A 27,664-nucleotide genomic window follows, 5' to 3' on the forward strand; every position below is an offset into this window, starting at 1 on the left:
CATGTTTCATTGTGTGTTTAATTTTTAATAATTTTATTTAATATTTAATTAAATCGGTTGAACCCCAGTCAAACCTTTGAACCAGTGAACCAGTCACTTTACCGGTTCATTGATCGGTCCGGTTCTTGCAACCTTGCTTAGAATGCATTTATATTGTGGTGTTTTTGTTGGTTCCTATTACTTATGTTTCTTCCTCAATACAACAATAATGAGCTTAATTTACAAATTTGGCTTTTTGGTTAAGGTTTTCAAAGAGTTAAATAATTAAATTGATTCTATCATAAATTTGTCATGTTGGATAACTGTTATCATGTCACTTGTTAGTCAGTGTATTATTTAATATTCAAGCTAAGTACTCTCTTAACAAAAATGAACGGGGAGGTTAACATGAATCAACTTTTAAAATTTGGAGATTCAATTTGAATCAATTGAAATTTAAAATGTTAATTTAAAATTGAACTCAAATTTCAAGAATTATTCTAAATATTAATCATATAGATACAATAACAACAACAACAACAAAGCCTTGTCCCACTAAGTGGGGTCGGCTACATGAATCAAACGACGCCATTGTGCTCTGTCATGTATCATGTCTACAGAGAGACCGTTTTCATGTAGATCTCGTTTGACCACCTCATGGATGGTCTTCTTAGGTCTTCCTCTGCCTTTCGCCCTTTGTCCATCTTCCATCTCATCCACCCTCCTGACTGGATGTTCTATCGATCTTCTTCTTACATGTCCAAACCACCTGAGACGCGATTCAACCATCTTTTCCACAATGGGTGCTACTCCAACTCTCTCCCTTATATCTTCATTCCTTATTTTATCCAATCGCGTATGACCACTCATCCATCTCAACATCTTCATCTCTGCCACACTCAGCTTATGTTCGTGCTCCCCTTTAGCCGCCCAACACTCCGTACCACACAGCATAGCCGGTCTTATAGCGGTGCGATAGAATTTACTTTTAAGTTTTAAAGGCACTTTTTTGTCTCATATAAAACCAGATGCACTCTGCCATTTTAACCAACCTGCTTGGATCCTATGATTTACATCCTGTTCAATCTCTCCATTATCCTGTATGATGCACCCAAGATACTTAAAACTTTTAACTTTTTCTAGGATGTTTTCTCCAATCTTCACCTCTATATTGGGGTTTTCCCTTCTCAGACTAAACTTACATTCCATATATTCCGTCTTGCTACGGCTTATGCGCAGACCATACACATCTAAAGCTTCTCTCCATAACTCCAACTTCTTATTTAGGTCTTCCCTTGACTCTCCCATAAGGACGATATCATCGGCAAAAAGCATGCACCATGGCACAGGCTCTTGGATGTACTCTGTGAGTACTTCTAGGACTAATGTGAAAAGGTATGGGCTTAAGGATGATTCCTGGTGTAATCCTATACCAATAGGGAATTCTTCCGTCACACCACCTTGAGTCTTCACACTAGTTGTGGCCCCATCATACATGTCTTTAATTGCCCGAATATATGCGATCCTTACTCTCCTCTTTTCTAAAACCTTCCACAAGACCTCCCTTGGTACCCTATCATATGCTTTTTCCAAATCAATAAACACCATATGTAGGTACCTTTTACTACTACGATACCTCTCCATCATCCTTCTTAATAGGTATATCGCTTCAGTGGTAGATCTTCCTGGCATAAATCCAAATTGATTCTCTGTTACTTGTGTCTTTTTTCTCAACCTCCGTTCTATCACCTTTTCCCATAACTTCATAGTATGACTCATAAGCTTAATCCCTCTATAGTTTCCGTAACTTTGTATATCCCCCTTATTCTTGTAGATAGGTACCAAGGTGCTCTTTCTCCACTCACCAGGCATCTTCTTTGACCTTAAAATCTCATTAAAAAGCTTGGTTAACCAGTTGATGCCTTTTTCTCCAAGACCTTTCCAAACCTCAATCGGGATATTATCAGGTCCTACTGTCCTGCCATTTTTCATCTGTTTTAAAGCCTCTTTTACCTCGAAGTCTCGAATCCTTCGATAGTAGTCAAAGTTTTGATCTTCTTCCCTTGTGCATAATCGACCAAGGCTCGGAAGAGTCTTCTGTCCCTCATTAAATAACTCGTAGAAGTAACTCTTCCACCTTTCATTAATCTTCTCCTCTTGAGCCAACACCTCTCCATCCTTATCCTTTATGCACTTAACCTGTTCCAAATCTCTCGTTCTTCTTTCCCGACTTTTTGCGATTCTATATATACCTTTTTCTCCTTCTTTCGTGCCCAAAGACTTGTAGAGACCCTCATATGCTCTTGTTTTTGCTTCACTTACAGCCACTTTTGTCTCTTTCTTAGCCACCTTATATTTTTCCCAATTATCTGCATTGCGGCATAAAGACCACTCTTTAAAGCATTCCCTTTTTATCTTTATCTTTTCTTGTATACTCGCATTCCACCACCAGGACTCCTTGTCTCTTGGTCCTATTCCTTTAGATTCACCAAAACTTTCTTTTGCTGTTCTTCTAATAACTTCTGCCATCTCCCTCCACATCTCTTCTGCGCTTCCATTCCCATTTCACTTTGCCTCTTCTCATACCCGTCTTAGGAAGTTTTTTTGTTCCTCACCTTTCATCCGCCACCACCTCGTCCTTGGGTTATTCGTATAATGTCTTTTCCTTAACTTTTGCTCAACGCGAAAATCCATGACGAGCACCCTATGTTGTGTTGTCAAACTCTCTCCCGGAATAATTTTACAGTTAATGCAAAATTTCCGGTTGACTCTCCTCAACAAGAAGAAGTCGATTTGAGAGCTTGTCATGTCACTCTTATAGGTTATAAGATGTTCGTCTCTCTTTTTAAAATATGTATTTGCGATGAGAAGATCAAAGGTTGAAGAAAAGTCCAAAATAGTTTTACCATCGGCATTGATCACCCCGAAACCATGGCCTCCGTGAATAATCCCATATCCAGTCACTTCTCTCCCAACATGGCCATTTAAATCTCCTCCTAAGAAAATCTTATCTCCCAAAGGTATGCCTTGAACCAAACTCTCTAGATCCTCCCAAAACCTTATCTTGTGTTGTTCGTCCAAACCCACTTGCGGTGCATAGGCGCTAATCACATGGAAAGCACCTCCCTCCACCACAAGTTTGATAGAGATGATCCGATCTCCCACCCTCTTGACATCCACTACGTCCTTCTTCCACTGCTTATCCACAATTATTCCAGCCCCATTCCTATTCTTCACCTTTCCTGTATACCAAAGTTTGAAACCAAAAGTATCCAACTCCCTAGCCTTTGCACCAACCCATTTCGTTTCTTGTAGGTACATAATGTTAATCTTCCTCCTTGTCATGGTGTCCACCACCTCCATGGACTTTCCTGTTAGAGTGCCTATGTTCCATGTCCCAAATCTCAACCTTCTGTCGCTTCGATCTTTACCTTTTAAGAATATATTGTATATTTTATACCAACGCAATAACTTTTTAAGGATAACTAATTACTAAGTGGATAAATACTTGGTTAGAAGCTAAGTCAGTGAAAGTGATTATTTATTAATAAAAAAATGATAACATAATTATTAAACCTAAATAAGATCGATCGGTTCCATTATAAAACTGGTAAATTACATCCTTAATTAGTCTTATTTGTTTGAATTGTTCAAATGATTATCTGGTCAAACCTAATCAAATTTGATTACCTAAAAAATTAAGACCTAATAAATCTAAGCAAAACTTGATCGGTTGAGGGGATGTTTGGTGATGCTACACTGGCGTTTGCAGCAAGATCTCATATTTTTAAAAATTAAATAATAAATTATTTATAATTTATTTTATTTATTTGATAATATATTTTTAAAAATTTTATATTAATTAAATATTTTCTTATTTTTGATTTCTAGCTTTAGTGATTGAAAACAAATTTAATAATAAAAATTTTATATACTTAAATTTGAATAATTAGATTTTAAATTTTATTTTATGATTTAAAAAAAACTAATTTTTATTATTTCTAATTCTTAAATTAAAATAATTATTTAAAAATAATTTATAAATTTACAAATAAATAATATTTTTTTAAAAGTTAATTTTATTGAATTAAAATTAATTTTTAATACTATTCTATATCCTAATTATATTATTATTTGTCCTAAAAAAGAAATCCTAATTTACTAAATACTTCCCTAAACTCTAACCCTAACATTTCAATTACTTTTAGCTGCTACACCCTCTCTCTTTTCTTCCAAAAACACAAACACATCCACCCCACGCAGAGAAGAGAGAATCGCACTAGGAGAGGGAGCTGCAGCTGAAGACGCGAGTTAGAGGAGCTGCACCAGTTGCCGCCATTGTCGCCACTGGAAAGCCCTCACCGTCGAAGTCTTCATCATCGTCATCCATGGAATTGCGAGGAGCGCCGCCGTCGCTAAGGAGGGAGATGTGAGAGGAGAGAAGGTCACGTGGAGGAGGAAGGAAGGAACCGCTGGGTGCTGCCGTGCCTTGCCTCCATCGCCGCTGCTTCTATTGGTTCGCTGTGGCCGTGGTGAGGAGCGCGGATGAGAGAGAGAGTCTATGGAGGAGAGAGAGAGCTCGCGAGGAGAGGGAGGGAGGGAGCGCTGCCTGTTCGTGTTGTCATGCTCCTTGCCGTCACGTCCCATTAGCGCTACCATTCATGTCCGCCGCCGTTCTAGCTGCCGAAAACCGCCGCTGGAGCCCCTGTCGTCTTGGTAAGCGTCTTTGTTTCTGTAACCTCTTGAAATCAGTATTCCATTCTGAGTTGTTAAAGGTTCTGAGATGTTGGTAACGTAGGGTCGCGTTCCGGGTCTTACGTGTTGAGTTTAGTAGCTGTTGCATCTGACATCAGGCTGTTGCGCCGTCACCGGAGCTACTGCTACTCCATTTTCTCAGTTATTCATAAGTCTGGGTTGAGTATCAGTGCTTGCATGTCATGTTTGGGGGTTACAGTTGTTGTTGCAAAAGCGTTATGAGCTGCGGTTGTGGCTGCTGCTGTTGCGGGCCGAGAAGAAAGGATTTTTGACCCGCCATATAACTTTCGGGTTTCGACTATTTAAGGTAGGGACAATTTCTTAAACTCATTTTACTTCCAAGAATTGTTATAAGTTGTTATTAATGCAAAAAATGTATGTTTATGATTTTAGTAAATCTTATGGACTGAACTGAGTTACTTTAAATAAGTGTAATTGCTTGCCTGATTGGTTGTTATTGAAATAGGCACTTGATGGTTATATTGATTTTTTGATTGCGTTAGAGTCATTGAGAATTTTAATTTATTAATTTATTTTGTTAAATTGGTGGAAATAATTTGAGATTTGTAAATATTTTGATATTGGAATTAATTTTGTTAATTTATGGAAAATGATTTGAAGAATTAGAAATGATTTGATATTTGGAAGTTTGAATTTTGTTTGATTTTGGAGAAAGGATTTGAGATTTGAAAATAGTTTGGTTAGAACCCTTGAAGGGTGGCAAAAGTCCAAGTTTTAGAGAAAATACCGTCGAAATTTTTATAAGAAATTGCCGGTTTTATTTTGGTTTATTGATGGAAGAATTATGTTTTGGGTATTCGATTGATTGGAAATGAGTTTATTGAATTTATATAAATTCAAGAATGATTTTTTGAGGATTTTAATGAAAGAAATAAAGTGATGTAAATGTGCATTTAAGAATGGAGGAGTTTTCGAGTATTTGAAGACAAATTTTGAGGCGTTTTAGAGAAGATGAAGTATTTGAATTTGATTTAGAGAAACGAAATTTGGGAATGTTTTAAATAAGAATGGAACTGAAATTAGTTTTGGTTTAAATGATTTGGTTTTAGTTTACATGATTTGGTTTTGATTCCAATTCGTTTATGTTTGATGGTGAATGTGAATGGAATGAGATTATGATGGATGTTGTGAGGACGGTGGTTTTTTGTCTCACCCACAGATTTGGCAAGTTAAGGATGAAAGATTTCCTCTCTTGTCATGGTATGGATGTGGGGAAGGTGGAAAGATATTTGATGCGAAATTTACAATCCACAAACTAACTGGCAAGTGCACCGGGTCGTACCATGTAATACCTCAGGTGCGTGAGGATCAATCTCACGAGAATTGATGGACTGAGCAACTATAGTTGAAGGATTCCTTAGTCAGGCAAGTAGAAAGTGATGTTTTGGGTTCCAAAAGGCATTAAAAAGTAATTCAAGAGTAAGAAAGCAAACAGTGAGAATGATGTAAAGTATATGAGAGAAAGCAGTTAAGGCAATCTGTCAGTGACTAAACCCTAATGGTGTTCAAATCCAAACCGATCCAAATTAAACCGCTCATCCAATCCAATTCAAAGCGAAAACCAATTAAAACCGCATTAATTCAGATTTGATTGGATTCTATTTTTTACAAACCGCTGGATCGGATATGATTTCGAATTTACTTTTTATAAACGATCAAATCCAATCCAAATCGCACAATGTGTTATAATATTATTATTTTATTATTATATTTACAATTATACTTGTAACATGTTTAATTTTTTATAGATTTTTATATTATTCATGTATTATTATTATTTAATAAATATTTTATGTTCAAAATACCATTTATTTATTTATTTTAACCTACCTATAATTTTATTTCTATCGTTATGTTATTGTTGGCTTTTTAAGATATTATTGAGACTTGTTATGTCATTGTTGATTATTTAAAATTTGATGTTGAGACTTGTTATATGTATTTAATTTTTTTAATTTATAAACTGCAAATTCAATCCAATCCAAACCGCTTGAAATTGGATCAGATCGGATCAGATTTTTTTTTTAAAAGCATCCAATCCAAACCGCACCGCAAGTAAAATTAGTGTTCGGATCGGATGAGTTTTTTAGTCAAAAATTATCCAAACTGCACCGCGAACACCCATATCTAATGTCTTAGTTATTTAGTCTCCTCTAACCTAGTTAACTGCCAATGTCTTGGTCACTTAATTTCAAGTAGAGGGTTAAGTTCTATTCTGGTTTATGGTCACAAAAACCCTAATTACCCATAGCTAAGAGGATATGTGTCACGTATCTGGTTAGTTCAAGTAATTAGAAATTTAAGAGAAATTCAAACTATTATTCAAGTGAGATAACTCTTCCAAGAATCACAAGAACGCAAATAGAATAAGGGTTATTCTTCCGATCTACCCAGATTCATAAGATGAAGAATAAAGTAATCCTTGAAATTGAATCAATACAGTAATTAAAATAGAAAAATAATAGTCTTAATCGATAGAAATAAACAGAACTCTTAACCTTAACCAAGGAAATTTAGTGGCCCATGCTTCAGAGAGAAAACTAAGGTTCAGAAAAGTGTGAAAGTGTGGAAGTGAGAAGATCCTCCCAAATGGTGAATCTTTTTCCTTTTATCTAACTTAATTTGATTTGAAATTAAAATAAAATAATAAATTCTAAACCTAAAAGATTTTGTTTGTAAATAAAAATAATTAAAATAAAAGATAAAATAATAATTAAAAGCTAAATCCAACTAAAGATGCTCTAAGAGTGAAGTGTGATCCAAGATGCTCCAAAGCTGGCATTTAGCACCCAAAGGGGGGCAAAACACTTTTGATCTCGCTGAGTTGCTACTTGACGTTTAGCGCCCTAGTGGACAGCTCCAATTCTTCTATTTTCTTGCACAAAATTCTGCCAAATTGATCTGAATTTCACCTGAAATAATTAAAACACCAAAACAACTCAAAGTAGCATCCAAGGAGGATTTTAATACTAAAATGTAGTTAAATTCAATAAATTCTAACTTAAAATAAACAAAAAAATAAGGGAAAGATGCTTACGCATCAACACTCTCCTTCGTAATTTCTCTAGGAGAAGGTGGAAAGGCACACTCTTTTGATGTGGAAAGGCACTCTCTTTCGTTTGTGTTTCTCGTGGAGATGCGCAACCTAGAGACAATGTTCGGGTCAGCTACCGGATGTGTCAGATTCTGGCAGTTTAACCGACACGTGAGCTCACGGCCAGTAGAATAGGCATGCATCACATTGCATTTGTTTGCTTTGTTTGGGTGTGCTTAAGTACTTTGGTTTGCCTATCTGATGAATTTTGTTTAACTGGTAACTATGATACTTGCTATAATTTTTCGTCAAATGCGTTTGCCTTATATTTTGTTTGTGCTTATGATTGATTTCTGTTTTGAGTTTTGATGGTGATTGATTTGATTTGGGCCGGAGATCGTGATTTACTAAGTTTGATTAGGTTATCCTAGATATGTATTGAAATGATATGGTAAGGTAATTTATTTGGAACTCTTATAAATATGGTGTGAATGTTAAGTTTGGATAAATAAATGTTGTGATATTTGAAAAATTCATAAGACGAATGAAAAATTACTGTTTTTGAACTATATTCTTTTCTTTATACTTATCCTCTTATGACAATTCTAAAACCCTCTATTGAGAACCAGCAAAGACGATGTTTTCACCCTCCTACAGACTTCTCTTTTCAGGAAGGACGAGGAAACTGATGAAGTTTTTGCTGAATCCTTAGCTGTACTTGTAAAACCCGGTTAATTAACGGCTAATTAACCCATGAATGAGAATTTATTCTAGAAAGCCTAAAATGTGATTTTTGTGGCTAAATATGATAGAGGAGATTGAGACGAGAATTTCGGTACCAATTTTATAGAAATCGAACCAAGATTGGACCGAACGGGCCAAACCGGGCCAACCGGACCCAAAGTGGGCCCTTGGCCCAACATAACTAAATCAAAACCCTAGTTTTCAGCACTCTCTCTCCTCACAACACTCATATTCACGCTGAAATTAGAGAGAAAGGGGGGAAGAACATTCTCTCAAGTTCTCTCCCTTGGTTGATCTTCAAACCACCATAACTTTTGATCTAGAGCTCCGATTGCCACACCGTTTGTGGCCACGCGTTCACCGCGGAGAGCTCTACAAAACCCATACAATTAATCTTGAGGTAAGCTACGTTTTGCTCTTCGAAATTCCAGCCTTGTTTTCGAGTTTTATGAGCAAAAATGTTGAGATTTTGGGCTCTTTGATGTTATAGGACCCAACTCTCTTGAAGGAGAAGGTTAATCTTGTCTCCTTGGACCTTGGGTGTGGTAAAATTCTCAACCCTAGTGTAATTTGTTGTTCTATGATGTTTGGGTATTGAAATATTGTGTATGGGTATGATGATTGTGGCTTAGGTTGTGTATGTGTGAATATTGGAGCTTGATTGGTGATTTTGGAAAGCTTAAGAAGGGATTTGGTGGTGAAAAATCTGTTCTTGGAGGTGTTGAGGCCTTGAGAGCTTGTGGATAAGTGATTTGGAAGTGCTCCGGTTGAGCTTGGGAAATCGGCTAAGGTATGGTTTTGGTTTCCCGTATCTAATATGTAATGTGGTAGGAAATACTTAGGCTAGAGGCTCTAAGATAGGCATTGAATTGTTGATGTTGTTGAATGATTGAGATATATGATGTGGTCATATATGTGATGATGATTATTGATGCCTTGGTGGTGTGATGTATGAGAAATATGCATGTTGTGATATATGCTTGATGAATGGTTATGGTTGAATTGTGGGTCGAACCATGTTGAGGGTGAGTATGATGTTGATTGAGTACAATAATGATTTATTGGAATTGGTGTTGTTGAGAATTGGCATGAGAAATAGTATATGATATGTCAATATATTTGAGTTTGAGCCACTTGGGTGAAGTGGGTTAAAATGATGAGACAGTGATTTTGTAAATTGTGGTAAAGTGTCAATGTGTGAGTTGAGAAGGCTTGATGTTGAATTTGATATATTTTGATTGATTTCAAAGAAAAGGGATGAAATTGGCATGTTTTGATAGATTTTGAAAAGAGTTGGAAATGGCTTGTTTTGAAAATGGCACTTTGTGATTTTGTATGAAAAAAATGGTTTTTGGGCATACTTTGATGGGACATAACTTGGACTACGGATCTCTGTTTTGTGCCAAATCTGTTTAGAAATAAAATTGGATCCGGGATGTCCATGCCGTTCGAAGAACGGGTGAAAAACGATTTAAAACGAGGAAGTTATGTCCGTCGAAAGATTGGGGGTTGAATCTGTGAATTCTGCAGCTTTTAACTTAGAAAAATTTTTAGCAGAATGACCCCTTGCGCGTGGGCGCACCTGGCGCGTACGCGCCGATCTTCCAGAAAGCGCCATCCACGCGTGCGCGTAAAGTGCGCGGGCGCGTCGATTGTGCTGCACCCAATGCCCAGCCATTTTTCAGAGAGTTATGCCAGAACTGTGCCAGCGTTGTGCCTGGGGCACGAGAACACCCACGCGTACGCGTGGTTGACGCGTGCGCGTCGAGTGGCAAATTTTTAATCCACACGTTAGCGTGCATGACGCTTGCGCGTCGATGCGTTTTTGAGGCCATCCACGCGTGCGCGTGGAGTGCGCGTACGCGTGGCCCTGTTTTCATCCCAAAGTTGATTCTTGAGTTTTAAAAGCCAAATCTCATACTTCTAAGCCTCCGATCTCACTATTTATGTCTTAAATCATTATGATATACCTAGCATGAGAAAAAGGGCTAGTGAATGTGGTAACTTGCGAGTGAAGCAAGGGGGAAATATGTATGATCATTGAGGATCAAAGATGATTATGTGAGATGCGGAGAATGGCGGTGGAGGTGCTTGTTATGCCATGGGCCGAAGGGCCGTAAATGTTAATGAATTGGCTGGTTATGGAATTAACCGTGAGCCAGATGGCTAGATTATTGCCGTGGGACGGCGGAGCCATGTTTATGGCTAAGTATAAATGCATATATGCTATTGAATGAATTGTGAATGTTTGAACTTCCACCATTGGAGATGAGTGTTTCCCTGGGTAGTAGCAGTGGCTAGCCACCACGTGCTCCAGGTTGAGACTCGAAGCTCTGTTAACCCTATGTCGTAAGTGTGGCCGGACACTATGAAAGGCCCGGATGAGCTCGCCCCCGTAAATATTCACCAGTGAGGGTGATGGATATGGATCATGATTATGATCAAGTTTATGATGAGTATAACTCGAGTTGGGGATGCGTGACAGAGGGACGGTCCAATGGTTAGCTGCCAGGACTTGTCGGGTTGGCTCTATAACCGACAGATGATATCATCAGCCACTAGGAACAGGCATTCATCATATGCATACTATATGAATTGTTTGAGATTGCCTATTTGACTGCATATTACTTGCTAATTGTCTAAATGTCTTACTTATTCCTAATTGTATATTTCTTGTCTGATATAACTGTGTTTGCTACATTATACTCCTGCTGGTGGTTGGGAGGTTTGAAGGAATTGGAAAGGGAAGTATTAGTTAGACTGAAGTATCTTTAGTCAGATGCCCTTTATGGTTTAGCTTGTTTATAAGCTTTGATATTATCTGGAGGAAGTTCTAGGATTTGCCTTCGGCTTTCCTCCATTATTATGTATTATATATGTGGAAGCTGTTACCATGCTGGGGACCTCTGGTTCTCACCCATGCGGATTTTGTGGTTTTCAGATGCAGGACGTGAGGTTTCCCGCTGAGGCATGCTGGAGACTTCTATATTTGCGAAGATCCTTTGTTCTCGGGGCTATGTTTTAGTTTATATGTTTTGCTTAGATACTTTTATCTCTATTAAATAATACAAACTGTGATGACTCCTTTCATGGGAGATTTTGGAGAATAGGTTTTATGTATTTGTGTCCCTTTGGGTTTTCTTTGGGGTTTTTCTTATTTTTATCATATGTATATATTATTATGCTCGGACCGGTTATCTTCGCAGCCGGAATTTGAGTCTTGATATTCCTGTTTTTGACACTCCTTTGTATGTATATAATCACGCGTTGGTTATCCTTGTTCGCTACGTTAACGATCGGAGTGTTATGCTTTTGAGTTGCGGTTTTTGTTTACCCCTTTTTTCTACAAAGGCTCCTAGTTATAAACCTTATTCAAACTACTATACGTACTAAATTTTTATTTTAGAGATCGTAATACCTTGCCATCTCTGAATTATGACTTAAGCATAAGACTCTGTATGGTAGGGTGTTACATTATGGTATCAGAGCAGTTCGTTCCTGTAGAGCCTGAGGGATGGACTGATTATGCTTCTGTGCATTCTCTGTGTGTGTGTTATGTGCTATTAGTATATCTGCTTGATATAATTGGCATAAACGTTCATGAGCATGCATTTGGGACTTTGAAGCACTAGACTTCCGATATTGAGACTGATCAACTTAATATCGATTGTTTGGTGTGTATAGGAACCAGATGGCGCCTCGTGGACGCGGTAGAGGTAGTGTGAGAGGTCGTACGAATGCTCGTGCGCCGGAGAATAACTCGAATAACCCGGTAGACCTTATGGCGGCATTGGGGAACATGGCTGCGGCTATGTGGGCCACTGCAGAGGCTCTTGGACAACAGATGAGTAACCATGGCAACGACGGAAATGGAGCTCAGGGACCAATAGAGATCAGAACTTCCGTTGTGTTGGTGAACAAGTGTGGGGTTGCTGAAGAGTATGTGAAGAAGGCAGCTGCTGAGAGAGGGAGTCACAAGGGATCATTCCCACGGAACCGAGAGAAGAGCTTTGCACCTAGAGGTCCGCCTTTCAAGCGGGGAGGCTCTTTTAGGAGGCCCAACAATAACAACTCCCAAGAAAAAAGGTTTGGAAAGTAGCCACAGAATGAGCAAGCTTGCGCTAGGTGTGGAAGTCACCATCCGGGAGTCCCGCGCATGGCCGGATGGGGTTTGTGCTACTTCTGTGGTAAGGCGGGACATAAGGTCCCAAACTGCCCGGAGAAGAAAAAACAAGGTACAGGGAAAGCACAGCAGACTGGTCGGGTGTTCACCACTTCAGCTATAGGAGCTGAGGGATCTGAGACACTCATTAGAGGTAACTGTGAAATGGCTGGTCAAACTTTAAATGCTTTATTTGATTCAGGAGCATCACATTCATTCATTGCATTTGAGAAAGCCCATGAGTTAGGACTGAAGATTGTAACTTTAGGTTATGATCTAAGAGTGTATAATGCTACCCATGAAGCCATGGTAACTGGGCTAGGATGCCCGGAAGTTTCCTTTAGGTTCAAGCAGCGTGATTTTATTCATAATTTGGTCTGCTTGCCGATGATCGGTCTTGATCTTATCTTGGGATTGGACGGGTTATCTAAGAACCATGTTCTGCTAGATTGTTCTACAAAGTCGGTGTACTTTATGCCGGAAGATACAGAAGGGCCGGTCGTGGTGAATAATTATTACTTGAATTCGATGATGGTGAACTGTTCTGGGATCGAATGTCAGGGTATCCTGTTGTTAACTGCGGGCGTTTCAGGTGATGATCAAAGGTTGGAGCAGATTTCGGTTGTGTGTGAGTTTCCGGAAGTGTTTCCCGATGATATTGATGAGTTTCCACCTAATCGAGAGGTTGAGTTTGCTATTGAATTGGTGTCTGGGACAGGCCCAATCTCAAGTACTCCTTATAGGATGTCACCGTTAGAGATGAACGAGCTAAAGTCTCAATTAGAGGATTTGTTGGGAAAGAATTTTATCCGACCAAGTGTCTCACCGTGGGGTGCTCCAGTGTTACTGGTGAAGAAAAAGGATGGGAGTATGCGGCTCTGTGTGGATTACAGGCAGCTGAACAAGGTTACAATAAAGAATAAGTACCCATTGCCAAGAATTGATGATCTCATGGATCAGTTACAAGGAGCTGGAGTTTTCTCCAAGATCGATTTGCGATCCGGTTATCACCAGATAAGGGTGAAGGGTGAGGATATCCCTAAGACCGCTTTCAGGACTCGTTATGGTCATTACGAGTACACTGTAATGTCTTTTGGGTTGACGAATGCTCCTGCGGTATTCATGGATTACATGAATAGAGTTTTCCGTCCGTTTCTGGATAAATTCGTTGTTGTCTTCATTTGATGACATACTGATTTACTCCAAGACTGAAGAAGGGCATGCGGAACACTTGAGGACCGTGTTGCAGATTCTAAAGAAGAAGAAACTTTATGCAAAACTGTCTAAGTGTGAGTTTTGGAAGAGTGAGGTGAAGTTTTTGGGGCATATGGTGAGTAAGAAGGGAATAGCTGTAGATCCAACTAAGGTGGAGGCTGTGATGGATTGGAAGCAACCAACCACCGTAACAGAGATGAGGAGTTTTCTAGGTTTAGCAGGCTATTACCGAAGGTTTATCAAGGGATTTTCACAGATAGCTTTGCCAATGACAAAGTTAACCCGCAAAGACACTCCGTTTGTTTGGACTCCTGAGTGCGAGGAGAGCTTTCAGACATTGAAGAAAAAGTTGACCACTGCACCTGTGTTAGTGTTACCCGAGCCGAATGAGCCATTTGAAGTGTATTGTGATGCCTCATTGAAGGATCTAGGGTGCGTGCTGATGCAGCATCATAATGTGGTGGCGTATGCCTCACGACAGTTGAGACCTCATGAAGTTAGTTACCCTACGCACGATTTGGAACTCGCTGCGGTTGTGTTTGCCTTGAAGGTGTGGAGGCATTATCTCTATGGGGTTAAGTTCCAAGTTTTCTCTGATCATAAGAGCTTGAAGTATCTCTTTGATCAGAAAGAGCTTAATATGAGGCAGAGAAGGTGGATGGAATTGTTGAAAGACTACGACTTTGAGTTGCATTACCATCCGGGAAAGGCAAACGTAGTGGCGGATGCGTTAAGTCGGAAGTCATTATATGCGGCTTGGATGATGCTTCAAGAGGAGAAGTTGCTCAAGGGATTCGAGAGTCTGAAAATTGGTGCTCGAGAAGTATCCCGAACTTTGTGTTTGAGTCGATTAGAAATCTCAAGTGACTTTAAGTCCGAACTCCTAAAGGCTCATCAGAATGATGAAGCTTTATGGAAGGTGTTACCGGCTATTGAGCAAGAAAAACAATGGAGAGTGTCGGAAGAAAAAGATGGGTTGTGGAGATTCAAGGGTAGGATCATTGTGCCGGATGTTGGCACTTTGAGGCAAGACATTTTAAAGGAGGCACACAAAAGCGGATTCTCCATTCACCCGGGAAGTACTAAGATGTACCATGATTTAAAGGCGATGTTTTGGTGGCCGGGTATGAAGAATGATGTGGCGGAATATGTATCAAAGTGCTTAACTTGTCGAAAGGTAAAGATTGAACGTCAAAGACCTTCCGGGATGTTGCAACCTTTAGAGATTCCACAATGGAAGTGGGAAAGTATTGCAATGGACTTTGTGTCGGGATTGCCAAGGACTAGGGCTGGTTTTGATGCTACTTGGGTGATTGTGGACCGACTGACGAAGTCAGCTCACTTTTTGCCCATTCGGATGACTTACACCCTTGAGGAGCTAGCACGGTTATACATAAAGGAGATTGTGAGACTTCATGGTGTACCTGCTACTATAATCTCTGATAGAGATCCTCATTTCACTTCAAGGTTTTGGGGTGCATTTCAGAAAGCTTTTGGAACCCGATTAAGCTTGAGCACGGCTTACCATCCTCAAACAGATGGTCAATCTGAGAGGACGATCCAAACACTAGAGGATATGTTGAGAGCTTGTGTTTTGGACCAACCGGCGAGTTGGGATCGGTATATGCCATTAGTGGAGTTTGCATACAATAATAGTTATCATGCGAGCATCGGAATGGCTCCATATGAGGCCTTGTATGGGAGGAAATGTCAATCTCCGCTATGTTGGTATGAAGCTGGAGAGAAAAGCTTGTTGGGACCGGAAATGATAGCTGAGACTACTGAACAGGTCAAGAAAATCCGAGATAGGATGCTTACGGCGCAGAGTCGTCAAAAGAGTTACACCGATCAAAGGCGAAAGCCCTTAGAATTTGAGGAAGGGGACCATGTCTTCCTTAAGGTTACTCCGACCACGGGAGTAGGAAAGGCGATTAAGGCAAAGAAGTTGAATCCTCGATACATTGGTCCATTTCAAATCCTGGAGAGGATTGGACCGGTGGCGTATCGGATGGCTCTACCACCTCATCTTTCGAACCTGCACGACGTGTTTCACGTGTCGCAGCTTGGTGCACGAAATTGTGATCATCAATGGCGCCATCAACATGGTACGCTCATTGCAATCTCAACTCTCTATCACAACTCCGCACAACTAACCAGCAAGTTGGTGCGCGAAATTGTGAACAATACTTTTCACAACTCTCATAATCCCCGGTCATGAACCCCAAAAACTTGGTAGTTCAATCCCATGGCATTACACAACTTCGCACAACTAACCAGCAAGTGCACTGGGTCGTCCAAGTAATACCTTACGTGAGTAAGGGTCGATCCCACGGAGATTGTTAGTATGAAGCAAGCTATGGTCATCTTGTAAATCTTAGTCAGGCAAACTCAAGTGTATATGGTGATGAACGAAAATAACATAAAAGATAAAGATAGAGATACTTATGTAATTCATTGGTAGGAACTTCAGATAAGCGCATGAAGATGCCTTCCCTTCCGTCTCTCTGCTTTCCTACTGTCTTCATCCAATCCTTCTTACTCCTTTCCATGGCAAGCTCGTGTAGGGTTTCACCGTTGTCAATGGCTACCTCCCATCCTCTCAGTGAAAGTGATTGCATATGCTCTGTCACAGCATAGCGGAATTCAGCTGTCGGTTCTCGGTCAGGCCGGAATAATATCCATCGATACTTTTGCGTCTGTCACTAACGCCCCGCCTGCTAGGAGTTTGAAGCACGTCACAGTCATTCAGTCATTGAATCCTACTCAGAATACCACAGACAAGGTTAGACCTTCCGGATTCTCTTGAATGCTGCCATCAGTTCTCGCCTATACCACGAAGACTCTGATCTCACGGAAAGGTTGGCTCGTTTGTCAGGCGAGCACTCGGTTGTCAGGCGATCAACCATGCATCGTGCAATCAGGAATCCAAGAGATATTCACTAGAGCCTTGGTTGCTTGTAGAACAGAAGTGGTTGTCAGTCACCTTGTTCATAAGTGAGAATGATGATGAGTGTCACGGATCATCACATTCATCAAGTTGAAGAACAAGTGATATCTTAGAACAAGAACAAGCGGAATTGAATGGAAGAACAATAGTAATTGCATTAATACTCGAGGTACAGCAGAGCTCCACACCTTAATCTATGGTGTGTAGAAACTCCACCGTTGAAAATACATAAGCATAAGGTCTAGGCATGGCCGAATGGCCAGCCTCCCAATGATCTAAGAACTAGATGTCCAAAGATGATCAAAGGATCAAAAACAATCCCAAGATTTATAATACAATAGCAAAAGGTCCTACTTATAGAAAACTAGTAGCCTAGGGTGTACAGAGATGAGTAAATGACATAAAAATCCACTTCCGGGCCCACTTGGTGTGTGCTTGGGCTGAGCAATGAAGCATTTTCGTGTAGAGACTTTTCTTGGAGTTAAACGCCAGCTTTTATGCCAGTTTGGGCGTTTAACTCCCATTTAGGTGCCAGTTCCAGCGTTTAACGCTGAGATTTCTTGAGGTGACTTTGAACGCCGGTTTGGGCCATCAAATCTTGGGCAAAGTATGGACTATCATATATTGCTGGAAAGCCCAGGATGTCTACTTTCCAACGCCGTTGAGAGCGCACCAATTGGGCTTCTGTAGCTCCAGAAAATCCACTTTGAGTGCAGGGAGGTCAGAATCCAACAGCATCTGCAGTCCTTTTCAGTCTCTGAATCAGATTTTTGCTCAGAACCTTCAATTTCAGCCAGAAAATACCTGAAATCATAGAAAAACACACAAACTCATAGTAAAGTCCAGAAAAGTGAATTTTAACTAAAAACTAATAAAAATACACTAAAAACTCAACTAAAACTACCAAAAACATACTAAAAACAATGCCAAAAAGTGTATAAATTATCCGCTCATCACAACACCAAACTTAAATTGTTGCTTGTCCTCAAGCAACTGAAAATCAAATAAGATAAAAAGAAGAGAATATGCAATGAATTCCAAAAACATCTATGAAGATCAGTATTAATTAGATGAGCGGGGCTTTTAGCTTTTTGCCTCTGAACAGTTTTGGCATCTCACTCTATCCTTTGAAATTCAGAATGGTTGGCTTCTTTAGGAACTCAGAATCCAGATAGTGTTATTGATTCTCCTAGTTAAGTATGATGATTCTTGAACACAGCTACTTTATGAGTCTTGGCCGTGGCCCAAAGCACTCTGTCTTCCAGTATTACCATCGGATACATACATGCCACAGACACATAATTGGGTGAACCTTTTCAGATTGTGACTCAGCTTTGCTAAAGTCCCCAATTAGAGGTGTCCAGGGTTCTTAAGCACACTCTTTTTGCCTTGGATCACAACTTTATTCTTTCTTTTTCTTTCTTTTTCTTTCTTTTTCTCTTCTCTTTTTTTTTCGGTTTTCTTCTTTCTCTTTTTTTTTTTCGTTTGCTTCCCCTTTTTTTTGTATTCACTGCTTTTTCTTGCTTCAAGAATCATTTTTAATGATTTTTCAGATCCTCAGTAACATGTCTCCTTTTTCATCATTCTTTCAAGAGCCAACCTTCATGAACCACAAATTCAAGATACATATGCACTGTTTAAGCATACATTCAGAGAACAAGAGTATTGCCACCACATCAAAATAATTAAACTATTATAAAATTCAAAATTCATGCAATTCTTTCCTTTTTTCTCAATTAAGCACGTTTTTATTCAAGAAAGGTGATGGATTCATAGGACATTCATAACTTTAAGGCATAGACACTAAGACACTAATGATCACAAGACACAAACATGGATAAACATAAGCATAAAATTCGAAAAACAGAAGAATAAAGAACAAGGAAATTAAAGAACGGGTCCACCTTAGTGATGGCGGCTCCTTCTTCCTCTTGAAGATCCTATGGAGTGCTTGAGCTCCTCAATGTCTCTTCCTTGTCTTTGTTGCTCCTCCCTCATGATTCTTTGGTCTTCTCTAATTTCATGAAGGATGATGGAGTGTTCTTGATGCTCCACCCTTAGTTGTCCCATGTTGGAACTCAATTCTCCTAGGGAGGTGTTCAGTTGCTCTCAATAGTTTTGTGGAGAAAAGTGCATCCCTTGAGGCATCTCAGGGATCTCATGATGAGTGGGGTCTCTAGTGTGCTCCATCCTTTTCTTAGTGATGGGCTTGTCCTCTTGAATCTCTCTTCCATTGTGCGCCCTCTTCACATATGACTGTGAGGACTTGGTCCAACCTTTGATCAAAGTTGACCCTTCTAGTGTAAGGATGTTCATCTCCTTGCATCATGGGCAAATTGAATGCCAACCTTACACTTTCCGGACTAAAATCCATGTAATTCCACCGAACCATAGTAAGATAATTCTTTGGATCCGAGTTCACACTTTGATCATGGTTCTTGGTGATCCATGCATTGGCATAGAACTCTTGAACCATCAAGATTCCGACTTGTTGAATGGGGTTGGTAAGCACTTCCCAACCTCTTCTTCGGATCTCATGGCGGATCTCCGGATATTCACCCCTTTTGAGTGAAAAGGGGACCTCGGGGATCACCTTCTTCAAGGCCACAACTTCATAGAAGTGGTCTTGATGCACCCTTGAGATGAATCTATCCATCTCCCATGACTCGGAGGTGGAAGCTTTTGCCTTCCCTTTCCTCTTTCTAGAGGTTTCTCCGGCCTTAGATGCCATAAATGGTTATGGAAAACGAAAAAGCAACGCTTTTACCACACCAAACTTAAAATGTTTGCTCGTCCTCGAGCAAAAGAAGAAAGAATAGAGTAGAAGAAGAAGAAATGAGGGAGAAGGGGATGGCTTTGTATTCGGCCAAAGAAGGGGGGAAGTGGTGTTTAGGTTGTGTGAAAATGAAGGAGTGAAGAAGGGTATTTATAGGAGAGAGGGGAGATGGAGTTCGGCCATTATGGGTGGGTTTGGGAGGGAAAGTGGTTTGAATTTGAAGGGTGAGGTTGGTGGGGTTTTGTGAAGGATGGATGTGAGTGGTGAAGAGAAAGATGGGATTTGATAGGTGAAGGGTTTTTGGGGAAGAGGTATTGAGGTGATTGGTGAATGGGGGAAGAAGAGAGAGAGTGGTGGTGGGGTAGGTGGGGATCCTGTGGGGTCCACAGATCCTGTGGTGTCAAGGAAAAGTCATCCCTGCACCAAATGTTGCTCAAAATCACGTTTTGAGCCATTTCTGGCGTTAAACGCCGGGCTGGTGCCCATTCCTGGCATTTAACGCCAGGTTCTTGCCCTTTTCTGGCGTTTAACGCCAGTCTGGTGCCCCTTTCTGGCGTTAAACGCCCAGAATGGTGCCAGACTGGGCGTTAAACGCCCAACAGCTAACCTCACTGGCGTTTAAACGCCAGCAACATCTTCCTCCAGGGTGTGCTATTTTTCTTCCTGTTTTTCATTTTGTTTTTTTTTTTCATTGATTTTGTGACTTCTCATGATCATCAACCTACAAAAAAGATAAAATAACAAAAGGAAATAGTTAATTATAAAACATTGGGTTGCCTCCCAACAAGCGCTTCTTTAATGTCATTAGCTTGACAGAGGACTCTCATGGAGCCTCACAGATACTCAGAGTCATTGTGGAACCTCCCAACACCAAACTTAGAGTTTGAATGTGGGGGTTCAACACCAAACTTAGAGTTTGGTTGTGGCCTCCCAACACCAAACTTAGAGTTTGACTGTGGGGGCTCTGTTTGTCTCTGATTTGAGAGAAGCTCTTCATGCTTCTTCTCCATGGTGACAGAGGGGTATCCTTGAGCCTTAAACACAAAGGATTCTTCATTCACTAGAATGATTAACTCTCCTCCATCAACATCAATCACAGCCTTTGCTGTGACTAGGAAGGGTCTGCCAAGGATGATGGATTCATCCATGCACTTCCCAGTCTCTAGGACTATGAAATCAGTAGGGATGTAATGGTCTTCAACCTTTACCAGAACATTCTCTACAAGTCCATGAGCTTGTTTTCTTGAGTTGTCTGCCATCTCTAGTGAGATTCTTGCAGCTTGTACCTCAAAGATCCCTAGCTTCTCCATTACAGAGGGAGGCATGAGGTTTACACTTGATCCTAAGTCACACAGGGCCTTCTTGAAGGTCATGGAGCCTATGGTACAAGGTATGGAAAACTTCCCAGGATCTTGTCTCTTTTGAGGTAATTTCTGCCTAGACAAGTCATCCAGTTCTTTGGTGAGCAAAGGAGGTTCATCCTCCCAAGTCTCATTTCCAAATAACTTGTCATTTAGCTTCATGATTGCTCCAAGGTATTTAGCAACTTGCTCTTCAGTGACATACTCATCCTCTTCAGAGGAAGAATACTCATCAGAGCTCATGAATGGCAGAAGTAATTCCAATGGAATCTCTATGGTCTCATTTTGAGCCTCAGATTCCCATGGTTCCTCATTGGAGAACTCACTGGAGGCCAGTGCACGCCCATTGAGGACTTCCTCAGTGGCGTTCACTGCCTCTCCTTCCTCCCAGGATTCGGCCATGTTAATGGCTTTGCACTCTCCTTTTGGATTTTCTTCTGTGTTGCTTGGGAGAGTACTAGGAGGGAGTTCAGTAATTTTCTTGCTCAGCTGACCCACTTGTCCTTCCAAATTTCTGATGGAGGACCTTGTTTCAGTCATGAAACTTTGAGTGGTTTTGATTAGATCAGAGACCATTGTTGCTAAGTCAGAGGTATTCTGCTTAGAACTCTCTATCTGTTGCTGAGAAGATGATGGAAAAGGCTTGTTATTGCTAAACCTGTTTCTTCCACCATTATTGTTATTGAAACCTTGTTGAGGTCTCTCTTGATTCTTCCATGAGAAATTTGGGTGATTTCTCCATGAAGAATTATAGGTGTTTCCAAAGGGTTCTCCTAGGTAATTCACCTCTTCCATTGAAGGGTTCTCAGGATTATAAGCTTCTTCCTCAGATGAAGCATCCTTAGTACTGCCAGGTGCATTTTGCATTCCAGACAGACTTTGAGAAATCAAATTGACTTGTTGAGTCAATATCTTATTCTGAGCCAGTATGGCATTCAGAGTATCAATCTCAAGAACTCCTTTCTTCTGACTTGTCCCATTGTTCACAGGATTCCTTTCAGAAGTGTACATGAATTGGTTATTTGCAACCATCTCAATTAGTTCCTGAGCCTCTGTAGGCGTCTTCTTCAGATGAAGAGATCCTCCAAAGACATCTTGGATAGTTCAGAGAGACCATCATAGAAAATACCTATGATGCTCCATTCAGAAAGCATGTCTGAGGGACATTTTCTGATTAATTGTTTGTATCTTTCCCAAGCTTCATAGAGGGATTCTCCATCCTTCTGTCTGAAGGTTTGGACTTCCACTCTAAGCTTACTCAATTTTTGAGGTGGAAAGAACTTTGCCAAGAAGGCATTGACTAGCTTTTCCCAAGAGTCCAGGCTTTCTTTAGGTTGTGAGTCCAACCATATTCTAGCTCTGTTTCTTACAGCAAAAGGGAATAGCATCAGTCTGTAGACCTCAGGGTCAACCCCATTAGTCTTGACTGTGTCACAGATTTGCAAGAACTCAGCTAAAAACTGATGAGGATCTTCCAATGGAAGTCCATGGAACTTGCAATTCTGTTGTATTAGAGAAACTAATTGAGGCTTAAGCTCAAAGTTGTTTGCTCCAATGGCAGGGATAGAGATGCTTCTCCCATAGAAGTCGGGAGTAGGTGCAGTAAAGTCACCCAACACCTTCCTTGCATTGTTGGCATTGTTGTTATTTTCGTCTGTCATGGGTTCTTCTTCTTTGAAGAATTCGGTCAGGTCCTCAACAGATAGTTGTGCCTTAGCTTCTCTTAGCTTTCGCTTCAAGGTCCTTTCAGGTTCAAGGTCAGCTTCAACAAGAATGCCTTTGTCTTTGTTCCTGCTCATATGAAGGAGAACAAGAAAATATGGAATCCTCTATGTCACAGTATAGAGATTCCTTGAGGTGTCAGAGGAAAAGAAAAGTAGAAGACAGAAGTAGAAAATTCGAACTTATCAAAGAAGATGGAGTTCGAATTTTGCATTAAGGAATAGTGTTAGTCCATAAATAGAAGGATGTGAGAAGAAGGGAAGTAATTTTCGAAAATTAAGTAAAAAGATTTTAAAAACATTTTGAAAAAAAACTTTAATTTGATTTTCGAAAATCAAGAGTGAGAAGAGATTAAGTGATTTTTGAAAAAGATTTTGAAATTAGAAATAAAAAAGATTTGATTGAAACTATTTTGAAAAAGATGTGGTTAAAAAGATATGATTGGTTTTAAAAAGATGTGATTGAGAAGATATGATTTAAAAACAATTTTAAAAAGATATGATTTGAAAACAATTTTAAAAAGATTTGATTTTAAAAATTAATGACTTGCCTAACAAGAAAAGATATGATTCAAACATTAAACCTTTCTCAACAGAAAAGGCAACATACTTAAAATGTTCAATCAAATCATTAATTGTTAGTAAGTATCTTTAAAAAAAAGAAAGAAATTGATTTTGAAAACGTTTGATTGAAAAGATATGATTTGAAAAAGATTTGATTTTGAAAAACTTTGAAAACTTGAAAAAAAAATTGATTTGAAAACAAAATCTTCCCCCTTGTGCCATCCTGGCGTTAAACGCCCAGAATGGTGCACATTCTGGCATTTAACGCCCAAACTACTACCCTTTTGGGCGTTAAACGCCCAGCCAGGCACCCTGGCTGGCGTTTAAACGCCAGTCTGTCTTCTTTACTGGGCATTTTTGAATGCCCAGCTTTTTCTGTGTGATTCCTCTGCAGTATGTTCTGAATCTTCAATTCTCTGTATTATTGACTTGAAAAGACACAAATTAAAAATATTTTTGGATTTTTAATAATAAGGAATAATCAAAATGCAACTAAAATCAAATAATAATGCATGCAAGACACCAAACTTAGCAGTTTGTATACCATTGACACTAACAAAATGAGAATGCAACACTCAAGTCAATAGAATTCAAAGATCAAAACAAGGAAATCATCAAGAACAACTTGAAGATCAATGAGGACACATGCATGAATGCAATAAAAATAGAAACATGCAATTGACACTAAACTTAAGATGAGACTCTAGACTTAAACAAGAAATATTTTTGGATTTTATGATTTTATAAATTTTTTTTGTGCTTTTTCGAAAATTAAGTGAAAAGGAAAATAAAGGTATCAAAATTCTTAATGAGAATTCCAGGAATCATGCAATGTTAGTCTAAAGCTTTAGTCTAAAGGAATTAGACATGGCCGGCCAAGCTTCAGCAGGACATTGCATTCAAGAGCTAAATTGATGAGAATCAATCAGCTTTGGTGATGATAAGAACATCACCTTGAAACACTAGAATTCATTCTTAAGAACTCTGAAGAAAAATAATACCTAATCTGAGCAACAAGATGAACCGTCAGTTGTCCATACACAAAACAGTCCCCGGCAACGGCGCCAAAAACTTGGTGCGAGAAATTGTGATCACTACAACTTCACACAACTAACCAGCAAGTGCACTGGGTCGTCCAAGTAATACCTTACGTGAGTAAGGGTCGATCCCACGGAGATTGTTGGTATGAAGCAAGCTATGGTCACCTTGTAAATCTCAGTCAGGCAGACTCAAATGGGTATAATGATAAACGAATAAAGCATAAAGATAAAGATAGAGATACTTATGTAATTCATTGGTAGGAACTTCAGATAAGCGTATGAAGATGCCTTCCCTTCCGTCTCTCTGCTTTCCTACTGTCTTCATCCAATCCTTCTTACTCCTTTCCATGGCAAGCTTATGCAAGGGTTTCACCGTTGTCAGTGGCTACCTCCCATCCTCTCATTGGAAATGTTCAACGCACCCTGTCACGGCACGGCTATCCATCTGTCGGTTCTCAATCAGGCCGGAATAGAATCCAGTGATTCTTTTGCGTCTGTCACTAACGCCCCGCCCTCAGGAGTTTGAAGCACGTCACAGTCATTCAATCATTGAATCCTACTCAGAATACCACAGACAAGGTTAGACCTTCCGGATTCTCTTGAATGCCGCCATCAGTTCTCGCCTATACCACGAAGATTCCGGTTAAAGAATCCAAGAGATATTCACTAGAGCCTCGTATGCTTGTAGAACAAGAATGGTTGTCAGTCACCTTGTTCATGAGTGAGAATGATGATGAGCGTCAATCATCATCTTCATCAAGTTGAAGAACAAGTGATATCTTGGACAAAGAACAAGCGGAATTGAATAGAAGAACAATAGTAATTGCATTAATACTCGAGGTACAGCAGAGCTCCACACCTTAATCTATGGTGTGTAGAAACTCCACCGTTGAAAATACATAAGAACAAAAGTGATCATTGGTTTCGGCCCCAGAGAGGGAACCAGAAGAACCAAGATCTGATCTAAGAACTAGATGTCCAAAGATGATAAATACAATGGTAAAAGGTCCTATATATAGAGAACTAGTAGCCTAGGGTGTACAGAGATGAGTAAATGACATAAAAATCCACTTCTGGGCCCACTTGGTGTGTGCTTGGGCTGAGCAATGAAGCAATTTCGTGTAGAGACTCTTCTTGGAGTTAAACGCCAGCTTTTATGCCAGTTTGGGCGTTTAACTCCCATTTAGGTGCCAGTTCCGGCGTTTAACGCTGGAATTTCTTGAGGTGACTTTGAACGCCGGTTTGGGCCATCAAATCTTGGGCAAAGTATGGACTATCATATATTGCTGGAAAGCCCAGGATGTCTACTTTCCAACGCCGTTGAGAGCGCGCCAATTGGGCTTCTGTAGCTCCAGAAAATCCACTTCGAGTGCAGGGAGGTCAGAATCCAACAACATCTGCAGTCCTTTTGAGTCTCTGGATCAGATTTTTGCTCAGGTCCCTCAATTTCAGCCAGAAAATACCTGAAATCACATAAAAACACACAAACTCATAGTAAAGTCCAGAAAAGTGAATTTTAACTAAAAACTAATAAAAATATACTAAAAACTCAACTCAAACTACTAAAAACATACTAAAAACAATGCCAAAAAGCGTACAAATTATCCGCTCATCAGTTCTCCAAGGTAATTCACCTCTTCCATTGAAGGGTTCTCAGGATCATAAGCTTCTTCTTCAGATGAAGCATCCTTAGTACTGCTTGGTGCATTTTGCATTCCAGACAGACTTTGAGAGATCAAATTGACTTGTTGAGTCAATATCTTGTTCTGAGCCAAAATGGCATTCAGAGTATCAATCTCAAGAACTCCTTTCTTCTGACTTGTCCCATTGTTCACAGGATTTCTTTCAGAAGTGTACATGAATTGGTTATTTGCAACCATTTCAATGAGCTCTTGAGCCTCTGTAGGCGTCTTCTTCAGATGAAGAGATCCTCCAGCAGAGCTATCCAAAGACATCTTGGATAGTTCAGAGAGACCATCATAGAAAATACCTATGATGCTCCATTCAGAAAGCATGTCTGAGGGACATTTTCTGATTAATTGTTTGTATCTTTCCCAAGCTTCATAGAGGGATTCTCCATCCTTCTGTCTGAAGGTTTGGACTTCCACTCTAAGCTTACTCCATTTTTGAGGTGGAAAGAACTTTGCCAAGAAGGCATTGACTAGCTTTTCCCAAGAATCCAGGCTATCTTTAGGTTGTGAATCCAACCATATTCTAGCTCTGTCTCTTACAGCAAAAGGGAATAGCATCAGTCTGTAGACCTCAGGGTCAACCCCATTAGTCTTGATTGTGTCACAGATTTGCAAGAACTCAACTAAAAATTGATGAGGATCTTCCATTGGAAGTCCATGGAATTTGCAATTCTGTTGCATTAGAGAAACTAATTGAGGCTTAAGCTCAAAGTTGTTTGCTCCAATGGCAGGGATAGAGATGCTTCTCCCATAGAAGTCGGGAGTAGGTGCAGTAAAGTCACCCAGCACCTTCCTTGCATTGTTGGCATTGTTGTTGTTTTCGGCTGCCATGTGTTCTTCTTCTTTGAAGAATTCGGTCAGGTCCTCTAAAGAGAGTTGTGCTTTGGCTTCTCTTAGCTTTCTCTTCAAGGTTCTTTCAGGTTCAGGATCCGCTTCAACAAGAATGCCTTTGTCTCTGCTCTTGCTCATATGAAAGAGAAGAGAACAAGAAGATGTGGAATCCTCTATGTCACAGTATAGAGATTCCTTGAGGTGTCAGAGGAAAAGAAAAATGGAAGACAGAGGTAGAAAATTCGAACTTATCAAAGAAGATGGAGTTTGAATTTTGCATTAAGGGATAGTGTTAGTCCATAAATAGAAGGATGTGAGAAGGAGGGAAGAGAATTTTCGAAAATTAATTAGAAAGATGTCAAAAACATTTTAAAAATTGATTGATAATTTTCGAAAATTGAAAGTGGAAAAGAAATCAAGTGATTTTTGAAAAAGATTTTGAAATTAGAAGTTAAAAAGATTTGATTGAAAACTTATTTTGAAAAAGATGTGATTAAAGAGATATGATTGAAAAGATTTGATTTGAAAACAATTTTAAAAGATATGTTTTGAAAACAATTTTTAAAAGATTTGATTTTGAAAATCAATGACTTGTCTAACAAGAAAAGATATGATTCAAACATTAAACCTTCCTCAACAGAAAAGGCAACATATTTGAGATGTTCAATCAAATCATTAATTGTTAGTAAGTATCTTTGAAAAAGGAAAGGAATTGATTTTGAAAACATTTGATTGAAAAGATATGATTTGAAAAAGATTTGATTTTGAAAAACTTTGAAAACTTGAAAAAAAATGATTTGAAAAACAAAATTCTCCCCCTTGT

General features: G+C 39.6%; 2 non-coding genes across 2 annotated transcripts; both read left to right on the forward strand.

The window, feature by feature from the left end:
- Positions 1-22,142: 22,142 nt before the first annotated feature.
- On the forward strand, positions 22,143-22,250 carry LOC130971349 (small nucleolar RNA R71). The gene has a single exon (XR_009082572.1). It is a non-coding gene; the product is annotated as a small nucleolar RNA R71 (small nucleolar RNA).
- Positions 22,251-26,328: 4,078 nt separating this feature from the next.
- On the forward strand, positions 26,329-26,436 carry LOC130971350 (small nucleolar RNA R71). The gene has a single exon (XR_009082573.1). It is a non-coding gene; the product is annotated as a small nucleolar RNA R71 (small nucleolar RNA).
- Positions 26,437-27,664: the final 1,228 nt, after the last annotated feature.

The sequence above is a fragment of the Arachis stenosperma genome, chromosome 3 (genome assembly GCF_014773155.1).
Source record: "Arachis stenosperma cultivar V10309 chromosome 3, arast.V10309.gnm1.PFL2, whole genome shotgun sequence".
Taxonomy (NCBI): domain Eukaryota; kingdom Viridiplantae; phylum Streptophyta; class Magnoliopsida; order Fabales; family Fabaceae; genus Arachis; species Arachis stenosperma.